Raw genomic sequence first — 6,143 nt, 5'->3', positions numbered from 1 at the left:
ATCATCGTGGCTCGGGTTGTCCAGACAAGGTCTTGCGCGCTCCATTTTCGAATCGACGGGATAAAATTGGATTTCGGAGGAATGCAACCGAAGAAATGCATCTTCAGCAGTGGTGAATCCGGCAGAAACGGCCGGTTAAGCGGCCGGTTAAGCAGCGCTTAACCCAATTATCGCAAGGAATTTAAGATAATTCAACTCCTCTTTTTTTCCTTTCCTTCTTCCTTTCTTTTTTCTTCTTTTTTTCTCTTTTTCCTCTCAGACGAACTAGTTGGCGGAAGTAGATTTTAAGTCAAGGCGGACTCGTTAACGGCCGCGTTACTTGCCGCGTTACTTGCAAAACGGCGCGAACATATCGACGATTACTCGGTCTGCCCGATTGTAAAGCACGGTTAAAAAATACCCGCGAGACAACTCCATCCAATTAATATTTCTCATCTGGGTGCCCGTTTACGGGCAAGGCAAGCTGATTTTCGCTAATTCGGTGCATTGTTTAGATTTTGCAATCGGGTGATACCCGTCGTGACGCGCAAACCCAATTTCAAGGATGGAACTGGGACGAGCACACACGGCCCCGCGACACACCGAAGATCAATCGTAAAATTTGCAAGTGAAATGAATGTAAGAGCATGCATGGAAAACGTACGAACGAGTTTCATTTTTAACACCTCGTTTCTTCTCACTCGCTACCATTATTTTTCCTAGTCATCCGCGCCGTTTCTGCTCTACGTTTTTTAACGCGTTTTTATGTTTGTGTATTTTTAACATATAATTTCGTTCTTGCAATCCTTTTGTCTTCTTGAAGCTATCGCTGCGCTAATCGTTACGGTTAGGAAACTGTAGGAAAACAAATTGACGCAGACATACGAATTGCAAAACTACTAAAATTCTTCTCGGAGAATGTTAGCGACAAGACCAAAAAGTCAAATAAAGCGTGATTGTCTTTGACTTTCTGCTTCGAATTAACAGTTGGAAAGTTCGGATACAAGCCGCTCGGAATATACTTTCAACGTGTACATACATATATGGAATGTTTTCATAGAGTACAAGCGAAGAACCAGCCCCGACGAGCTGAAACTTTGACGTCAGAATTACGTGTAGCAGAGAACGTGGTAATGTCGCTCTGTCGTCGATCGTCTATCGTCGTGTTCGTACAAAATTATGCGACATACAGATCTCAAATCTGCACGTTGACGTTACAACACTTCTGCTCTAATTTATCAATCAGCTTGTCTCTAATTCGCTATACGACGATAACGAGAATTAAAATTACAGTAGTGCCCGGATATATGGCCAGTAGAGACGTACGAGAACTCGAAGAACCCGATACTCGTATCAGGTTCGAGTTGTTCGTTGTCAGGGTCGGGTTTTTGGAAATTTGAAGAACCGTATATAGAGATAAAATTGAACATGACCGTTAGAAGTGTCCGTTGCGAATTCTCAACTAAATGGCGATCGGCCAGGTCCAACCGATCGGTTGATATCGCGAACCTTGAATGAATTAATACTCAAGGTGAAGGTAAATTGAATATATCGAGTGTTAGTATAGTTTGGCACTTTATTTGCACTTTTAGTTACAAGAAGAGTTCTGATCACGACGGTTGTACGATCTACGATTCAGACTGAATACTATGTAATTCTACACGAGGGGCTTGTTCCCCCACCAGCAGCTGCGTCTCATCCGTACATCGTGACTTTCAGTCCCTGGGTTTTCCCCGGATTATCTGTACTCTCGACGGTGCATATCCTTGAAAATATTTACAACTCGGGAAGGCAGGCAAAATGGAGATGCGCTGCCCGAGTCATAAACTGACGGCTAGTAGTAGTTAGTAAGTTTTTTGTGACAGTTGTAGTTGCTGGTGTTAGTGTTGGGATATACTGCTGCATTTTCTTCTCATTTTTGTATCGCGGAAGAAAAATCGAACTACGATCGGCGGGATTTGAAACCCGGGTCCCGAACGTTCGTAATCTAAGGCGCCACACTATTTGGTGTCGTTCGGTGGTATTTGCTGACGAGTGCCGCCACAGATTTTTCAAACTTGTTAGAATCTGGAGCCGATCGAAAGAATTGCTGACTCGATCCGAGTATCAAGTACCCGAGATGTTCGGGTTCTCGTACATCTCTACTGACCACGAGTTGTCCCCGCCAATGTCATGGAACTGCTCGCTGGAGGAACACCTCGGCGTCAGCTACGATCCGTATCGATGTAATTCAGCCCGGTATCAAATTACCGAAATAAAAACGATATAATTTTTTTAGTTTTTATTATATCGTATTTATATAATAAATATAATTATTAAATATACATATGAGTTGAGTTCTCATTAGGGTTAGAGGCGTATAACGAATCTTCATTTGGATTAGCCATTGTTGTTGTACAATAATATTTACTGGTATAAATATGGTTATTACAGAATTTGACAAATTACCGCGATGATTAGACACTCGAGATGCTAATGACAATGATCTTAGGTTCGATAACGAATCCACGGTCAACGGGACAACTCTTTGTTAAAACATAGAGTATATTTTGAAACACAAAAATGTTCGCTAGGACGCTGGGTATATTAACTGCTCGTCAAAACGATGTGTAACTCTCCAAGGAGATGGCACGAAAAAAAAAAGAGTTTTGTTTTACATTGGTCGAGGGATACCGACTTCCAATCGCCGTTGCTAGGCAGTTCCGCGTAGCGTCGACATTGTTCCTGCCCGGAGTTTGATTATTAATACAATGTACGTGTCTTACGATATTGACACTCTGAGGCAAAACCACACGTGGCTTGATTTGTCCTCGAGCCCGTGTGCCGCTACAACTATATTTTTAAGGAGACCTATACAACTACTCCATACCACTGTTGGGTAAAAACGTCCATCCCGTGACCGTGGTTATGTTTAGCGACCAGTTGTGTCACCTCGAGCCCAAGCCCACTGTCACAAATCTCGGGCAAACATAATCGGATTCAATCATAAACAACTACTTCTAGGTTTTTATTATTTAAGTACAGCTATAATAAAAAGTCTAGACTAAAGTATCAACATTTCCGGATCTAGCAAATTCCTTGCCTCTGAGCCGTCCTCTTGTTAGTCCTCTTTCCAGTAAGACATAAATATGTTGTGGAGGAAGAGAAAGCACGATTCTGAACAACTTTTTCCTTTTCCTAAATACATATAACCGACTAAGCGATATCGCTTAGTTACCGCGATATTCGCAAGAAACTGTCCACAACACACAGTAAATTCCGCGTATAATTGTGCGCCGTCTATGACAACGCATGCATCAGTAGTGGTTGTCGGTCGCTTATCTTTCGTTTATAAAGGACAAGCGTGCGATGTTGATGGCCCTGTGCACGATCATAAATTATAACCCTCGATGAAAAGTGAGTATCATCGATATGTCGGGTTTACGTTTGGGTTAGATTTTTCAATCAGGTGGCCGCAGCGAGGAACGAATGCCAAACGGGAAATACGGCACACGAATTTCATTCGGGGCCGAGGTGAAAATAGCGTGACTGAAGGACGACAGGATAACAGAGGCACGTTAGAGCACGCCGTTGATATTATACCCGTGTCGTGTGTCACGTTATCAGGGAACGTACATGTTATCGTAATAATGTCGGCCAGGTTAGAATGCTTTGTCGAGTGTTGTATGGGTAACTGTACACCGCAATATTGATATCGCATCATTTCACGGCACGGAGACGCGTTCAAAGGCCGAGCGGGATTTGTAATGCATGGAATGGGCCGGGCTGGCACCCATACTCCGGATCTCCTCCGTTGAAATTCAATTCTCGTTAACTTACCGTGTTGCAATTGCAACGCAATACAACCGTCGACCTGATAAATATGACTAGCCTCTCTCACACCCCAATTTTGATCAGACACATCTGGATTTTATCAAAATTTCCTTCACCATAGGATACGTATTGGTCAGAGATCCATTTTTCTTTAGAGTGATTTCTATTTTGCCATTCAAATCTATAATCTAGTAAAATGTTTTCTCTACTTTTCGTTCGTGTTTCACTTTAAGTGATGTTCGGCAACATTGAACAACTTTGCATAAGTTACCATACCGATGAAACTTTACTCGAGATTGTAACTGGTGAAGTTCTCTTTGGAATTCCTCTAATTCTATGTCTTTTCTTTTCTTCTTTTTCACTCGAACGATTCATCTTAACATACTTTAAATTAAATTCGATAGGAGCTTCGGTTTAAATGCCAAAATCCAGGTTATTGGCAGAATTTGTAAAATTGCACTTCTTCTGTCACAAAGACGCTTCGTGTTTCCATAAAGAGGATTTGTTTTAGCGCACTCACTGCTAATCGATCATCGCGGTGAAAACAGGATGGAAAAGCATAATCCGACAAATACGTCGTTATTTTCTAGTTGATGGTTCAACAAAAACGTAGCTTCAATCTTCTAATTAACGTTACTTGTACAAAACGTTTCGAATCAAAGTGCTGTATACAATGGTACCAGTACACCCTATTTCGAGTCCCGAGTATACAAAGACATAATTTTAACTTCATGTCGCGTCTTTTAATTAACGCGAGTCATACACAACGTTTCGGACGCGAGAGTGTTGGTTCGTACAGCAACAAAGGTTGTACGAATATCGTGGTTTACACGGGGAAAGAATTTACGTTATTTTCTGGAAAATGTAATTTATTAAAGAATACCTACATTTGTAAAAACAGTACATATCGTACTAATAAAATCTACAAATTTCCCGAACGATCTATTAACTTTACCAGCTTTCTAATTTTTAGAAAATACAAACGTTAGTTTTTATAATTGTTCAACGGTTCGTTTCGTTGTACGACAGAACCGTTGTGATACAACGTTGCGAAAGCTCGTGGAAATAGTTCGTTTTCCCGCTGTGAAACAACCAATTTATTCGATTACGCGCTGTAACTATTCTTTGATATAAACATCAATTCTTATATCTTTATAGAAATTCTAATACGACAATTTTAATTCGCGCTTTCATAACGATACATATCGTTCTTGATCTCATATTCTTCCCGATTATCGAATTATGCGACCAGCGCTGTGATGGAAATTGAAATATTAATTTGCTGAATATTTAACGTAATAGTTTAATTGCACATTGCAAAGCATTATCGTTCCCGTACAATTATCATTCGACGTCATTAATCGATAGCTGGGTAAGTAAATAAATCATCTCATAATGAAAATTGTAATTACGATCCATATTTAAATTAGTCATCTGTCAAATATGAAACTTATCATATAATCATTCCACGTGTGATAAACGAAATGAATTTTTTTTTAAATCTCAATATCAGATTCATTAATAGATTTGTTCATTTTTTAACGAATGTTATATATATTATATCGAGCGGACGTTTAAACGAATAATTATAACGAATAAACATTGCAATAGAAGAGAAATGACCAATATCAGACCAATTAAGAAAAGAAATTGCATCATTTACTTACCCTAGCTTCGTTTATTTTCTAACTTTTTCAAACGTTTACGCTGACCCAAAACAATTTATAAAATACGAAGATCAGCAAACGCGCACGCCGAACGAAAAACTCCCTTTAACAACAAATTTTACAATAAAGAAATAGGGTAATGAACACGACGTACTTGATAAAATACACACACGCACACAGAAACATATACGTGTATAAAAGCACATAAATATAACGCGTTCAAAGAAAAGCAGACAAATTTATTACTCGATCTATCATAATTTTCATTAAGCTGTTTCAAGCGGCACTTAGTAAACGATACGATGACGCGATTAAATATCTTTATCTCTCAAGTGAACAAAACGATGTATATTAAATAAAGTTAGAGGCAGTATGGAATATCTAGTTCACTCGTTTTCTGGCTGGTCGTCTAGCCTAGGATGCTTGACATCTTCTGGTCCAACAAACTGAGACCATCGCAAACAATGAACAGGAAGCGCCTAAGGCTGACACCCAAACTTCATTCAGTGTTCGATGTTTGAGTCGAGCTCAGTTTGTACTAGGTCAGAAGCGTTGATTTGACTTGTAAAGTATATTTCAACAAATATCAATACATTTCATGCGTATCATGGAAAATTCGAATACATGACTTAAAAAATGCTTTAGAAATCATTTGCTTCGTGTGTGTGTGTGTGTGTGGGGGTG

The sequence above is a fragment of the Bombus impatiens genome, unplaced genomic scaffold, assembly GCF_000188095.3.
Source record: "Bombus impatiens unplaced genomic scaffold, BIMP_2.2 scf_0272, whole genome shotgun sequence".
Taxonomy (NCBI): Eukaryota; Metazoa; Arthropoda; class Insecta; order Hymenoptera; family Apidae; genus Bombus; species Bombus impatiens.
The sequence above is the reverse complement of the archived record's forward strand: the minus strand, read 5'-3'. Positions refer to the sequence as shown.